The sequence below is a fragment of the Ictalurus punctatus genome, chromosome 6, assembly GCF_001660625.3.
Source record: "Ictalurus punctatus breed USDA103 chromosome 6, Coco_2.0, whole genome shotgun sequence".
NCBI classification, from domain to species: domain Eukaryota; kingdom Metazoa; phylum Chordata; class Actinopteri; order Siluriformes; family Ictaluridae; genus Ictalurus; species Ictalurus punctatus.
The window spans coordinates 17,634,538-17,651,763 of record NC_030421.2 but is presented as its reverse complement, the minus strand read 5'-3'; the positions used below and the strand labels follow the sequence as shown (position 1 = coordinate 17,651,763).

The following is a 17,226-nucleotide window of genomic DNA, read 5'->3' as shown; positions in this document are numbered from 1 at the left end:
TGCGATGGGCTGGCACCCCGACCAGGGTTGTGTCCTGAGTCCTCGAGGATAGGCTCCAGGCTCCCCCGCGACCCTGAGTAGGATAAGCAGTATGGGAAATGGGTGGAATTTGCCAGAAAGGTTAACAGGGCATCTGACTGAGACTAAAGGTGTGGATCAGGATTGTGAGACTCAACGGAAAAGTCTCACTGACAGGAAGTTTTTCCTTTCATGTGGAGCGGTCAGATATGAAGCTTGCAGGACAAACAAAGACTGTGAGTATACATCACTGCACAAACTAAATTTGTAAGAATCTATCACTGGCAGGTACACACTCTCTATTTAAGACCAGTAATGAATTCAAGGATAACCTTAATAATGACATTGCCTCAAACAAATTAAGTCGAAAGTCTATCACTGAATTTTTAAAGTAACCATGTAATAGGCATTTGAGAGTTGACAACATGTAGTTATCCAGTATACAAACTGAGTTCCACAGAGCAAGACTGTTTTCCAACACCAATGAAGTGTGTGCAGAAAAGCTAATATCCCAGGTTTCAGTAGAATTACCTGCCCAACTACATCTAAAATAAATAAATAAATAAATAAAAACTTGGGCAGTGTAAAAATGAGAAACATTTAGACACACTGTATGCACTTACATTTTCAATTATTTCCAATTATTTGATAAATAGCCCATTCTAGTAACCCAATCATTAACTATCCTGTTTGCTGCTCCTACACTGTGCATGGGGCAGTGTGATTCCTGATCCAGTGGCTCTGGGTTACTTATCAGAAGGTTGGGGGGTTTAAGCCCCAGCACTGCCAAGCTGCCACTGCTGAGCCCTTGAGCAAGGCCCTCTCTGCTACAGGGGCACCATATCATGGCTGACACTGTGCTCTGACCCCAAGTTGCAAGAATTTCACTGTTCTGTACTGTATATGTGACACATAAAGGCTACTTCTTGTTCAATGTGCCACTGTTAGCACTTGCTGCAATTCCCATTTTGGGCCACTAGGTGCAATAAAAACTCTGTCGAGCTAAGGCAGTGAGCTCGCTCCCCATGACTAGAAAGTTGAGCAAATCAATGGAACATCAGCTTACATCTGTCAAATAGAAGGAAACAAATTAATTGTTGGTCAATCAAAAGAGGTCATTAGTATTTCGACAGAATTTAAGATGTATGGAGTTGTAAATGAGGACTTGAAGATTAACATTTAGTGATGTATATGGTTGGACATGTAGCTGGTTGATGTATATGAATTCAAAGAACATGCCAAGAGTTATTGAAAAAAAAACCCTCAGAATGCTCAAACACTTTTGACTGGCTGCGTTTTTTAATAGCTTATATATATATATATATATATATATATATATATATATATATATATATATATATATATATATATATATACATACATATATCCCATATTTATTCATATTTATCTCTGTTCTCTGGTTTTCACAGTCCCCCCACCAGCACTTATTACTATTCATAAACAGGACTCTGATGTTTGTTAGTATTCAATAATTGCTCAATATTCAATCATGTTCACAATACAGGTAGAAGCATTTTACAAGTCACTACAACGGTCTTTGAAACCGTTGCTGTTACATACCTGAGCAGATTTATTACTTACTTGATTATGCTAATTCATTATTGAATATCATGAAATCATGAGAGAGAAATCATGTGTGCAGTGCTACTCACCTGCTGTCAAAAGCTGTGCCAGTTGGAGGAGCACCATTTCATCCAAATGTTATGGGGATGGGGAGCTCTGCATGTAGTACATCATTTCTCCAGGTTCTATTTACTCACCATTTTGATAAGCTAATGTAAGATAAAAACTTTTGATCCCAAAGGAAATGTTTGCGCCAGCTCAAGACAATACAAATAACAAACCTGTAATATGTCATTAAAAACAGAAATATTATTTATTCCCATCGATAAAGCAGCAGTTAGGTTTTAGAGAAGAATCCCTCCCTGCAGAAAGGGAAGGAGTTTAGAGTTTATGGTATCACTCATGCTCACTAGTGAGATGTGCGTCACTCAGATCAGCTGTTACTACACTGTAGCCATGTACTTACAATGATAGTATGTGGTTTGGCCTGTTTTTTTAGTTGTGCTGTATGTTGCTTGTCCTCCATGAGCCATTCTAAGTGAGTTATTCAAATGCATCTTGTGTGTAACACCAATCAAATCAATCATTTTAATGTTTATCTAAAAATAGGCAACAGGTGAATTGAAGAAGCCCGAGTGCAGAACACCTTAACAAAACAAAAACCCAACAGCAAATCAGCAAACACAACAACAAAACTAAAGGTAAAGTCTGGTTTCTAAGGTGGCCTGTATACATAAACAAACTGAAAACACAAGAGCAAAACACAACACAAATCTGGAATCATATCAACATTAAACAAAAAACGTAGGTCCATATTAAAAATCGTATGCTCCTTGCTGGTTGGCTATAGCGCATATCAGTCTGAGAGATGAAATAAAACTAAAAGGTACAGGATGTTTATGGTAATATACGGTACTGATGCTTTTATTAGTGTTTATATTTATCAAGAGCTTTCACATGATGTTTTTTAAGATATGTCATCAACTTTGCAATACTATAAGTATGCGAAAGAAAACCGGGTTATTCAGAAGAAAGAATTACCTCAAAGTAACTTTACATTAACTTGTTTTCACTAGGCTAACCTTGTGTAAATACCGTGTCCAATAAGCAACAAGTATTTGATATACAATATGGATCTTTCCTTTCTGAGTTACTGTTGATGGGCTTTCGGTTTTGCGGTTGTGATTTGGTTTATTAATGTGTTTTGCAAACTAGTGGTGCAAACCTCAGCCTTACACATTATATGATATGATTTCAATTCTTAAAACAACGATCTGATATTTGTTGATACCATACGATGCTACAATACAATGAAATTTCCATTCATAATTCAACGATACATTGTTTGACAATACCACTGGATCTACCACGATATGATACGATATTATATGATGTAATTCAGTTTAATAGCAATAGCATTCGTTCTATCGATCACGGCAACTTTGCTCAGAGTCTGGGGTAGGCCTACTGTTAAGTCATGAATGGTTAGGACATAGAAAATGATTATTTTAAAAGTATCCGCGTTATAAGCCAATCACCTTGTTAGCCTATTCAATTATTTACGCATCAGTTTAACAATATCAATTATTTTTTATACGCCACTCATCAGTCCTTTTTGATGATAACTGATTTGTAATAAATTATATAATCCATCTTAATCGAGTCATGATTGTTGCCTTGATGCAGTTAAACAATTGTAGCCTTTTAAAATCCATGCATCTATCCAAATGATCTTATCATTACATCCCCAGTGGGAACCTGACTCCTCGCCAACTCCTAAATAAATGAGCAACCAAAAAACAAGGAACAGTCTGTTTTTGCAATATAAGCCTTGTCTGCAAATCGTGGCTGAATCACTTGTTCAGACGGATTAAAGTTAGCTCGTTGAAGTTAACCATCAACACTTTGCAATGCACCGACAGCTAGAAAGGCTCAATCCTAAATCAATGCCTCAATGAGAATAATGTTAGGTAGTTAGTGGTCAGTAAACAAACCAAGGAATTAAGATAGCTAAGTAATTCATTTAAATTCATAACAGAAAACAAACAACGTTTTGATGTCTTGTTAAAGTTGATTTGTCTGGTTTTGTTGTTAACACCAATTACGCCATCAGCATACGTCATGGGCATTACTGTTATTCTGTTTTACAATCTCTGGTATTATTTAGATATGAATACATTGTGGATGTATTTCAGGTATGATTTCTGTGATAGAAGAGAGTTCCCATGGAGAGGTGTATCATGGGACAGGGTGGGGGCCACCAAGTGAGTAATGGGTTTTAGGATCACTGTTCAAATAAATAGCTGCTATCATAATACACAGCTGGGCGCACAACTGGAAAGAAATACATGTTTGTGAGACTGGCTCCATTACGAGCAGGTGTGAGTGTGTGTGAGAGAGAGAGAGAGAGTGTGAGCACGAACATGTGTGTCAACACTCACCAGCCTCAATAGCCAATATAAAGACTCACAATACTCAGGAAGTGCCATCTATTCTCCCACTGATCCTGCATATTTCAGCTCTTGACTGTCCCACCTCTGAGAGATGAACTGTATTATTAACACTTCACAAGGATTTATGACTCCATGCCAGGTTTCTTCTTCAAAAGGGAGTGTCATCTCACTCCCTCCATAAAGTAGCTTACAGGTCTTATGAGTCATCAAACAAACAAATGCATTCAAATAAGGGAGTCATTCAGGTCAATACCTGCAGTGTCAGTGCAAATGTGCTTCATAGGACAAATGAAGAGTGCTAAAATGTGTATGGTATGCTGTACTGCTCATTTGCGCCTTGTATTGTGTACACACTTAATGCGGATGAGATCTGCTATAATTGGTAGGGGTTTATTTAGTGTATGTAAGAAAATCTGGAAAACCTGGAAATTTATAGTCTAGAAAAAGTGTAGCACTGGGTTATAAGCCGGTCCATTCTTTATTAATATTGCTTTAATATAAAAATGCCTTTGGGCACGTCAAATGGGTGGAGACCTCAGAAGTGTTTTAAGAGGGTTCGTAGATGTTAGATTTGCACTAAAGAAGAATACGAGTGATAAGTAAGTCTTTGCTATTTAGTAAGCCTAAATTATACACATAACACACATTCACATTTTAATGCATCTCTTAATCTAGTATAATCTAGCATATCCATCCATTTTTATCCTACACAGGGTCATGGGGGAGCCTGGAGCTTATCCCAGGGAACTCGGGGAATGAGGCAGGGGACACCCTGGATGTGGGGCAAGCCCATTGCAGGGCACAATCGCACATACACACTCACACACCCATTCACACACTACAGACAATTTTGGAAATGCCAATCAGACTACAACGCATGTCTTTGGACTCGGGGAGGAAACCGGATTATCCAGAGAAACCCCCGAAGCACGGGGAGAACATACAAACTCCATGCACACAGGGTAGAGGCAGGAATCTTTATATATATATATATATTACTTATATATTATAAGTGATTACTTCATTCAGAAGTCATACCTTCTCCATACCATAGGGTTTGCACACTTTGGCCAGATAAATGTCTACAGCTTTGGACATGCTAATCATTCTGGAGTACTCTTTCAGCACACTATGTACATAGAAGTGTGGAATTTCAGACACAGTGACTGATGCCAGATGCATACGGGATACAGGCTACATTTAAAATCTATAGTGCTGCGCTATTGTGTAACAGTCTTTTGTAGTTTGCAGTTTTGGATGCATCCAATGTGTAGGTGCAGTTCATCACCAATATTTATGATATGTATAGCTTACTATTAAAGCCTGACATTATTAGAGATATGTAACTGTCCATATACAGTGGCTTCCTATCACAGCATCATATCAATTACGGTTTCATCTCAAGCTGGAATCAATGTCAAATCGGGCATTCCTTCAGTGGCAACCTCAAAGACTTCAATTTGGGTTTAATACAATCATTGTGTTTGTATTGTCTGAAAGACGTTCCCTAAGTAATCAGCATTTCCTGATTTAGAAGTCTCATTTAGAATGCACCTGTTCCCTCAACTTATTATTATTATTATTATTATTATTTTGCAACAGCACTGTTGAATGCTTAATTATGATTGGGATAAAAATGGTTAATTCTTTCAGTTCAGCAAGCAGAAAGAACCTTGTTGATGAGAGCGGTCAGAGGAGAATGGTCAGACTGGTTAAAGTTAACAAGAAGGCTACAGTAACTCAAATAACCAGTCTTTACATCTGCGGTGAGTAGAAAAGCATCTCAGAAGGCACAACACACCGAAGTTTGAGGTGGATGAGCTATAACAGCAGAAGACCAAGTCAGGTTCCACTTCTGTCAGCAAAGAACAGGAAGCTGAAGCTACATAGGACACAGGCTCACCAAAAACTGGACAGATGAATATTGGAAGAAAACGAACAAACAAACAAAAACTAGTTTCATGTAAGTTCCTACTTTTTCAATCTGTTTTAATCAGTCGTAACGTCACCGTAGCTTATTAACTACACACACTCTGGATACAACATCATGCCGTAAACCCTGAGATCAGGTTAGACCCAGAGCAGGTGCAATGCTTTCAGAGTCAAGTTGCAAAGACATGTTAAATATTTGATTGTGATCAGCCATCAATAGATGCTTGTCAGTTGCAATAGGAAAAAAACCCAACATTGTTTAACAAACGTGTACAGACTAGAAGACGTGCTTTTTCTCATAATCTTCCGGTGTGTAAAAACAAATGCTTGTTCACAAAAAACTCAGCCAAAGCCATATCACTTTTCTCTATAACTGTACATTCATCACTTTAAACACACCCCAAGCCTGTCTTTCCAGACTCCGGGATTATTTATGTATATTCTTTATATACTGCCACTGTTACAGGCTTCTAATTATGATGCCCCACACTGCATTTAGGTACTTATGTGTATTCTTTCTAAGCAGCCACATTCATATGTTACTACTTACGCCAGTCTCCATCATCATACTAAGGCAGACATAAACTGTCTGCCTTAGTCTGATGTTGCTCTGTTGTTCCACATAGCTAGTGTGAATTATGTTCTGTCTACTCATTGTACTGGCTCCATTTCGTCTTATACGATGTTACAGTATGCAAAACAAATAACATTTATAATAGAAATATAATAGAAATTGAAATCACACCAATAGCATTTAAGATATCAATATGTAATCAATAATAATAGAATGAAAGTATTTTGTATTAATATACAAAATATATAAATATGTTATATAATGCCTTGATAATATATTATAAATATCTTTTAAAACGTTCAGATAATTGCTGGTTTTTACATGTATAATTAGGACAATATATGGACTATAGCAGGATCATCTATTTCCCATATATTATAATTTATGTGTGTAAATATATTGACAGTGTATAACATCTGTAATACACAGGTATAATACACTTTATATATGTATGCACTTTAGGTAGGCATTGGCTTACTGTAATGTGTATTATTATGTTAAGAACTTAAAAAAAAATATAAAGCATATGTATTATTATGTACAGAAAAGTGACATTAATTAAAAGTAAAACCAGTAGCTTTGTTATGCTATAATGTTTTGGCCTCAATGAGAGAGAAGTGTCATTGCAGATCAATAAATACATTCATTTCTATCCTGGTCTCTAGGGGACTGGTCTCCTCCAGGATGACTCTGCCCTCATCCACAACACTGAATATTTTATTGAGGATAAAATAATATGTGAATTATATTCTATGACTAGTGTAAATAGGCATGAGGAAAATCTGACCTGTACAAAGCAGTTAATATGGTCAATATCACACATTTTCTTCCATTTAAATAGTGCAGAATCTTGAATATTAAATATTAAAATAATGAAACGTTTACTTTCTTTATTTTAAATATTTCTAAATTCCAAAACATTGTTTATTTAGAAATTTTAAAAGACAGGATTAAAAAAAATCACAGATTTTCAATGTGGTCTCAGACTTTTGGACCCCACTGTATGTAACAGGGGTCCAATCTCGCCTGCAAAGGGTCGCTGTGGGTGCAGGTTTTCATTCCAATCAAGCAGGAGCCACACTTGATCCTAGATTTGCAGTATATTGTGCAATATACATTTCTGTTTAGAACACTATGCCATTTTTATTGTTCCTGTAGGCAGGTACAGCGTTTTGGCTCACTGTATACTTGGATGGACGGCAATAAAAATTGACTTCAGTCGACATCTTGAATTTGCACTGACTGATACGTCCGTACGTGTTAAAACCCTGACAGAGGATGCCAGAACATTTCAGAGTTTCCTGTATGGTTCAGGGTGTAAGGAAGCCCACCATTTCCTACTCCATTGTATTTTAGGAATGGAAGTGAATTGTTGTCTAAAAGCTGCACTGCATACATTTGATAGACAATTTTTCACTATATACAAAAGATCCTTATGGAAACTATTACAGATATTGCACCATTACGCCACTCTAGGCAAACAACAAAAGCGCTAAATCTCATGCTGTGAAGGTATTTATGTATTTGCACAGATAGAATTACAAAACAGCATGTGCAGCTCACTTTTGATAATATGCATACACTATTTTGCTATCTACTCAAGCAAACAATTTATCAAATTTAAAGACCAGGGTTGTGGTGATGATCAGATGTGAGCTAACATGATATTAAATGCCTGCAGAAAAAGCAACAATGACATCTTTCATATACAAGCCTGTTTGAGGAGAAACGTCTTTATTAACCTGGCTTAGTTTAAGTCTTTGTGGATTGGGAATTAAACATAGTGTGTGTCATTGATGCCAGTGAATTCCCTATTAAGCTGTCACAAGTCAGTTTGGAAAAAAGCAGACACGAGTGACAGTACAGTAGCAGTAGAATAATAACAAAGTCTCGGTGGTTACAGCTCTGAAATGATCATCAGAATGTTATGAGGTTAATTTTTGTGTTTGTGGTATTAACTTTACCAACCCGACTGTTGCACCACCATTTTAATCTGCTGGGTACAATTTATCTATACATTGTGTTTCATTGTTTTTACTCTTTACATTTCAACTCACTAAAACGAAAAAAGTTTTCATTTCATTGTTCATTCATTCTCCTTCCTATTTAGTAAAAGTTGGGGGCGGCTGTGGCTCAGGTGGTAGAGCGGGTTGTACACTAATCGTAGGGTTGTCTCCACATGCCGAAGAGTCCTTGGGCAAGACACTAAACCCCAAGTTGCAAGTTGGCAAGTTAGCGCCTTGCATGGCAGCTCTGCTACCATTGGTGTGTGTGTGTGTGTGTGTGAATGGGTGAATGATACACAGTGTAAAGCGCTTTGGATAAAAGCGCTATATAAGTGCAGGCCATTTACCATTTTATTCTCGTTAGGATTGCGTTGGATCCTGAGCCAATCCTGGGAATGCTGGGTGTTAGGTGAGAGGACCTTCCTGCAATTTAGCATAACCAATCTGCCTACGTGCATTTTTGGGAAGGTGGGAGGAAACCGGAGAATCCAGAGGAAACCCACACGGACAAGCACGCCAAACCACACAGACAGTAACCTGAGTTCAGGATCGAACCAGGAAACTTGGAGCTGTGAGTCAGCAATGATACCCATATCCTTAATGATAATAAAGCTGACTTTGACTTGCCGGGACTGCCACAGTCCTTGATCGAGTCTTCGACCAGCGCTGAAAAAAACTAACCAGTGGGAATAAGCCAAGTGGTTTCCATTTACAATTAAAACCATGATAGAAAAACCATGATCCATTACACTGCAAAAATGATATCTTACCAAGTGAAGATATCTTGAATAAAGGAAATGTTATCTAATATTTCTAATTATAAATAAATAAATAGTTAATTAAATATGAACAAATATGAGACCATTAAACCTATTTATAGACATTTTAGCAAATTTCAAGCTTAAAATGTTCTATAGATTTTGCTTCTTTCTAGAAATGAACTTATCGAAATTAGAATAACACAATTCTAAGCTTGAAATGAATCAAAATATAAAGATATAGAAGTACTAATCGTACATTGTTGTAAAAACAATCTAATAAGAGGAACACTAGTTGAATTTGCCAATGTTTAAGGTATTTTTTTTTTCTGTACAAGTGTTTTTGTTTTCCAAAAAGCAGTGACCTTTAATTGCTTGGATTATAAGGCACTCTGGATAAAATCATCTACCAAAAAGAAGACATTTTTTAGTTTATAAAAAGGTCTCTACTTTCGTTACCACAGTGAAACTAGGTACTGTATCTCTGACTTACCAAGTGTAACATCAGCATGAGGAGGACAGATGTGTCCTAAAAGACTTTCAGACTCTTCAGATGCACATCATCCAGGATGTACTCCATCCTCCCAAGCACGCAGGTTACATCCTCTTCCAGATTTGGGGTTTTAAAAAACGTCTCCTGCTGATGAAAACATCACTTCACTGCACACTTCACTTGCTTCATCGCTCTTCTCTGTCTGCTGTTTAAATGCGAAAGATTAAGTTTCATCCTGGCGTCTTCCACGTGTCTCCCTGGCTCCGGTTGCAACTGATAGCAGGCTCACACACACACACACACACACACACACACACACACACACACACACTCCTAGCTGTTGCTTGGTGGTTTTCATTCTGTACTGAGGCCTATAGCATGTTGGCTGCTGTGTACAGACACACCCTTCTCCCCTACAGAGCTGGGTGTGTACAATAACAGCATTCAGAGAAAAAAAAAAACTGACATTAAGGACAGGGACAGGTTTAACACATTAAGTGTGTGAATATAATTGTAAACCCAATTGGAAAGCCATCATCTCTGCCTCTGCCTGCTTCTCTTTTCTTTCAAGTGTACAGCTTCATAAAACAATGAAAAGAGCAGCTCATGTTTACCCACATTACCGTCTGGCTCTGCATTCCTGTGGTCAGGCTTGCAGTCTGCTGTGTACAGGTAGTTGCATGCACAGCATGATGAGAAGGTGTGAACATGAATGAATTAAAACATGTTAGAAAGTCCTTTAGCTTTGTCCCAGACATGACCCATATCAATAATTCACAAAACAAAATGCATCATGGTGTTAATGTCATCTACACGTTTAGACAGAGCTTTTTGACTGCTGTTTGACAGCGATGGTCAGTGATGTGATGTTTGTTTTGGGGAAGCTGGGCGCCTAAATGGTGCTGATAAACTCCCACATCAGCTCCGTCATCCATACATTTATAATAATTTAAGTATTAAAAGAGCAAAAACTGGTGCAAAATCACTAGGGCTCCATGTATGACGTAGTAAGCCAATTAAATCACTACTCAGTTACCCAGCGTTATATTGTATACAGTAGGAATCCTTTATTTATATATTATCCACGAAATCCCACAAAACAATCTAAGGAGATCCTGTGAACTCTTTCCAGCTCTGTTTCACATACTATTATTATCCCAGTTAGAGCTGAAGCCAATTATCTCATTAAGAGGTGGATCTGATAATACGCAGCTAACTTGGAGGACAAGATGTAAATAACAACAAATGCTTCCTTTAAAAATAACCGCAAAACCTTTGCATGTACACTCCCAACCTAATAGATTACCTCAAGGGCTTTAATTTGTTTCACAGGCTCAAGAGTAACCTAGTGACATAATGCAAGCGTATTGCTAATTTGGTTGGATATAAGCCATTTTCGTGGTCAGAGATGATTGAGGGTGGAGTAGCACAACAGAGGGTGTGGCATTGAAAATCCAGTGCAGGTACAGACTTAAAGTTCCGCCTGTCTGTTTTGATGTAGAACATTCATTTAATTCTATTTTTATTTGTAAAGCACTGTTAACCATAGATGTTGTGAAAAATATAATCAAGCCAGAGGCAATGAGGAAAATCTCCCTGAGGAGGAAACTTTGAACGGAACCAGACTGAAAATGGAACCCATCTTCTTCTGGGTGACGCCGGAGACATTACTCTTCCACATCTGTATGCTATCAATTAGCGATGCACTGTTGTTGCGGCCGATAAAGACAATTTTTCCGCCATAGCGGATAGTTTAAAAACATCCGATGATCAGGGCCGATTATATCCTGTCAATCAGAGGATGGGAAAACATGGATTTAGTGCTGTGTGTAGGGATGATGTCTCTTGTGTGGAATGATGACAAAACAGCAGTTTGTAATCTCTGCACTGCTAAAAGTTTACACCGGACGCTGCAGCAGTGAAGCGGGAGTTTCGGCATCGAGTCTAACTTTTTTTTTTTGACCGAGCTGCTTGCGCTGAATTAAAGAATTTAAATGAAGATGAGTTGACAAAAAAGTATATACTGCACAGAAAAATATATTTGCAGAGTAGTATATTTCATATCCAGTTAATGTTAATATATAAAAAAGTTGATGTTATATATTACCAGTTTGATGTTCAGTGATGAAGTAGAAATGCTTTTGTTTGTGGTGAGTGAATGTGAGACTAACAGGATTTTTTTTTTTTTTTTTTTTTTTTTTTTTTACAATTCAGTCAATGTTAATATGAATTAATAACATCTTACTTTAATCTTCAGAATTTAGTTCATGTGTTAATGTTAATTTGAGTAATGTGTTTTCTGTTTATGAGACCAGTTACTGTGAAACAACTTGTTGAAACGGAGAGAATAAAGTGTTTATTTGCATTTCTTTCACAATTGTGGAATGAATTGTTATTAATTTAAAAGAAGCTATACTGTAAAAGGTAGAACTATTGGTATCGGTTATCATCACATTTTTGTAAATATTTGATTATATCTTTTCATGTGACAACACTGAAGAAATTACACTTTGCTACAATGTAAAGTAGTGAGTGTACAGCTTGTGTAACAGTGTAAATTTGCTGTCCCCTCAAAATAACTCAACACACAGCCATTAATGTCTAAACCGTGGCAACAAAAGTGAGTACAACCCTAAGTGAAAATGTCCAAATTGGGCCCAAAGTGTCAATATTTTGTGTGGCCACCATTATTTTCCAGCACTGCCTTAACCCTCTTGGGCATGGAGTTCACCAGAGCTTCACAGGTTGCCACTGGAGTCCTCTTCCACTCCTCCATGACGACATCACGGAGCTGGTGGATGTTAGAGACATTGTGCTCCTCCACCTTCCGTTTGAGGATGCCCCACAGATGCTCAATAGGGTTTAGGTCTGGAGACATGCTTGGCCAATCCATCACCTTCACCCTCAGCTTCTTTTAGCAAGGCAGTGGTCGTTATCATGCTGGAATACTGCCCTGCGGCCCAGTCTCCGAAGGGAGGGGATCATGCTCTGCTTCAGTATGTCACAGTAAATGTTGGCATTCATGGTTCCCTCAATGAACTGTAGCTCCCCAGTGCCGACAGCACTCATGCAGCCCCAGACCATGACACTCCCACCACCATGCTTGACTGTAGGCAAGACACACTTGTCTTTGTACTCACCATCTGAACCAAATAAGTTTATCTTGGTCTCATCAGAGCACAGGACATGGTTCCAGTAATCCATGTCCTTAGTCTACTTGTCTTCAGCAAACTGTTTGCAGGCTTTCTCGTGCATCGTCTTTAGAAGAAGCTTCCTTCTGGGACGACAGCCATGCAGACCAATTTGATGCAGTGTGCGGCGTATGATCTGAGCACTGACAGGCTGACCCCCCACCCCTTCAACTTCTGCAGCAATGCTGGCAGCACTCATACGTCTTTCCCAAAGACAACCTCTGGATATGATGCTGAGCAAGTGCACTCAACTTCTTTGGTCGACCATGGCGAGGCCTGTTCTGAGTGGAACCTGTCCTGTTAAACCGCTGTATGGTCTTGGCCACCGTGCTGCAGCTCAGTGTCAAGGTCTTGGCAATCTTCTTATAGCCTAGGCCATCTTTATGTAGCGCAACAATTCTTTTTTTCAGATCTTCCAGTGACCAGTATGAGGGCGTGTGAGAGCGATGACACCAAATTTAACACACCTGCTCCCCATTCACACCTGAGACCTTGTAACACTAACAAGTCACATGACACCGGGGAGGGAAAATGGCTAATTGGGCCCAATTTGGACATTTTCACTTAGGGGTATACTCACTTTTGTTGCCAGCAGTTTAGACATTAATGGCTGTGTGTTGAGTTATTTTGAGGGGACAGCAAATTTACACTGTTACACAAGCTGTACACTCACTACTTTACATTGTAGCAAAGTGTCATTTCTTCAGTGTTGTCACATGAAAAGATATAATCAAATATTTACAAAAATCTGAGGGGTGTACTCACTTTTGTGAGATACTGTAACTCCATGATTTTTGACATATTTGTTAACAGAGAGACGAGCTAACAGGGCTTCAAGAGCCCAGTATTGTGAATAAGAGTCCTGGGATGAGCACAGGATAGTCTTTATGATTACAGCAGCACAGGTCTACAGTCTCTACCACAACATCATATTTCCATCTTCAAACTTCTGTACGGATTTTGTCTTCAGGACCCAGGGGACATTTGTTCGAAATATTTTGGTTAAAAAACGGTGCCAATTGTACACTATTATTATCTTCCTATGATCATGTAGTGCTTCACTTAATATTCTCACCATGTGATTAGCAGCTTAATCTCAGGTTTCCTTCATGAGACACACCTTTCCTCTTGGGTTTCAATGACATACTGTACTATTGTTTGAGCGCTGTTGTTTTAGCTGGGGAAACAACTGGCTACAGACGGCAACGGAATAAATAATCTGAGTTGTCTAAGCAATAATTCTGAGCTGCTGAAGTGACGTGGCCACGAATGAGTATATTAAACTCAAGGGTCTCATTATCTTTTTCGTGGCCATGAAATACTTAAGCTGTGGCAACTACTATATCTTAAATTGAGTGAGATACAGAGAAATGAATTGAATAATGTCATGGATGTGACTGAAATTACATTTCAATTTTGGAACGACACATAAAGCGATACTGGAGTCTCTGTCACTCCACCCTATTGCAACGCTCCCTCCACTGGCTTCCTGTAGCTGCCCACATCGGATTTATAACACTGATGCCTGCCTATAAAGCCAAAAATGGACCAGCACCTACTTACCTCAAATCACTTATCATACCCCCACTGCACCAGGCTCCCTCTGATCCTCAAGCACCGCTCGACTGGACCCACCATCTCTCAGGGTACAAGTAAGGCACGCATCAAGACTCTTCTCTGTTCTGGCACCTAGGTGGTGGAATGAACTTCTCCTAGATGCCTGAAAAGCTGAGACACTGGCTTCCCAAACCATGTCTAAAGACCTATCTCTTCATATAGTACTAAAACTAGCACTAAAAAACTAAAATCCTAGTGAACCAGTATCAGGATGTATTTATTGATAAAACCTTCAAAGCACTTCTTTAAGTAGCTCTGGATAAGTGCGTCCGCCAAATGCCATAAATGTACATGTACTGTAAGTGTACATATCATTTCAACATGGATATACCATTAGCCAAAGTTCTTGCCAAATAATTAATAGGACGTTCTCACAACATATTAAATCGTGAACTCAAGATTAAGATAAAAAATGTCAACAGCAGCTAGAAACGATTTTTTGTTGGTTTTTGTGGATATTTTCCTCTCATTTTCTCTACAATTTTATCCCCAGCTATTTCCCACCCTCTAGCTCTGCCCTATCATACAGGGATGATGAAGGTTACCACAGGGAAGTGCAACATACCTGGAGGAAAACACATTTCCTACCTAACGTCCCTTCCAGCATACTTGAACTCATAAACGTGAGCGATTGTCTAGTGTTGTTATTATTGACAGAGAAGGACACCCAGAGAACATACCAATTCTCTTGGACTCCCATTCTCCCAGCAATGTGTAATCGTCAGGAACTGAACTCGTGATCTACCGACGATAGATCTTTTATGTCTTACCACTTGGGGGGCCCCCCGTGTCAAACATAACATTAACTGTTTACATTGTGTCGATGTTGGCTAAATATCAGGGCCACTCACTAAACCACACAAACACAAATTGAAGTGGATACGAAAATTCCACAGAGGCTTAGAGCTCCAATCAAGCATCTAAAAAGAGTCCAGACAACAAATCTGTCCTAGAAAGACATTTCTAATAGTTTTAAACATTTAAATAGCCTCAGTCATCAGTGCAGTGGGAAGAAAAGATGAGAAGAAAAGTGTGTTAGTGGCTCCTGGCAGAATTCTCAGTTGAGAGAAAGAGCTTGTTGTAATTAACTAAGGTTTGGGAACTGAAGTGAAAAGGAGAGCTTGCTATATTCAGTAGCACTGACGTGTTTGGAATTCATGTGCTAATGCAGACAACAGTGTTAAGCACACACATAGTGGACTGAACTACACTCCAACCTGACAAGCATCTCAGTTTGTCTGGAACAACAACAGACCCAGAAAGAACAAATACACTATATGGCCAGACGTTTGTGGACACCTGACCATCACACCAATAAGTGGTTGTACATCCCATTCCAGATTTATAATAATAATAGTAATTATTATTATAATAAACTTTGTGGGAAGAACCACATATGGGTGTGATTGTCAGTTTTGGACACACACACACACACACACACACACACACACACACACACACACAGTGCTGTGCTGTAGTGTTTTAGGCACCCTATTTTTTAAGTACAAGCTTTGTTATAGATTTTATTTTCAGATTTAGTTTTCCAAACATTACTTTTCCAGCAAAAAATGAAATGTTACAGAAAAATGTTTGTATGTCAGTAAAGAATCCAGCAATATTACGTTGGTCTGCGAAATGCTCAGTAAAACTTACAGCTCATTTCCTTATAAACCTGCACAAACTCTACTTGAGAGTACTTTTTTTTTTTAACGCAAAGGGTCGTCACACCAAATATCGCCTTTGTTTTATTTATTCCTGTTTACTGCTATAGTATTTTTTTTTTTTAAATGGAGAAACATTTAATTTCATTATTTTTGAAGGCAGCTTTGCTCTACAGCATTTCTTTGCATGTGCCTAAGACTTTTGCACAGTACTGTATATCTATCAGCCCCCTCTGAAAATACTGGAAGAGCAATCCAATTCTTTTGTTTTTGCTATATACTGAAGACATTTGGGTTTGAGATCGAAAGATGAATATGTGATGATAGATCAGAATTTCAGATTTCACTTCCTGATATTTACATCTGGATCTGTTAAACAACTTTAAACACGGCGCCCATTGTTTTAACCCAAGTTTTCAAGTGTTGGCCAGGTGTGCCCTGTTAGAGTGATTGATAGCTCTGAATGTCTGTTCTTGGTTTGAGCTCTGGGTTTCTCCTGTGAAGACTGCATTTGTTGTTAAAAAAGATAAACCCACATGAAGACCAGAAAGCTGTTCATGAATGAGTCAAGACTTTGAGTCGGCTCCTGCAGATGAATGTTGAGAGCCAAATCGTCTACAGCTGTTTTTTTTTTCCTTTTCATGTTTTGTAGACGTACTGTAGACAAGGTCATTACTCGCGCAGTGTAATCAGGATGAATTCAAATGAATATTTTTCATTTGTAGTGTCTTGCTGATTTACTGATTACGTAAATAGATTGTATAAAATACAGTCTAATGTTTTGTTGGACAGAACTTGAGTATTGTTTTGGTGTGCTTATACTTTATAAGAGTGTTGCTGAAATTGAATAATTGCACTGATTTCTAAGGGGAAAAAAAACAACTTTTTACTCCTTACATTTTTATTAAGGCCTTCAAAGTACTTTGGGGCTCAGTTTAC

The 17,226-nt window shown here is 38.3% G+C and overlaps 1 protein-coding gene across 1 annotated transcript in view; it reads right to left on the bottom strand.

Moving 5' to 3' along the window:
* The window catches only part of gpr156 (G protein-coupled receptor 156), a 43,477-nt gene extending 33,373 nt beyond the window's left edge, over positions 1-10,104 (bottom strand). The window contains exon 1 of the mRNA XM_017469114.3: positions 9,819-10,104. The gene's annotated coding sequence lies outside the window, so the exon portion shown is untranslated. The remainder of the gene's footprint in view (positions 1-9,818) is intronic.
* Between the last annotated feature and the right edge of the window lie 7,122 nt (positions 10,105-17,226).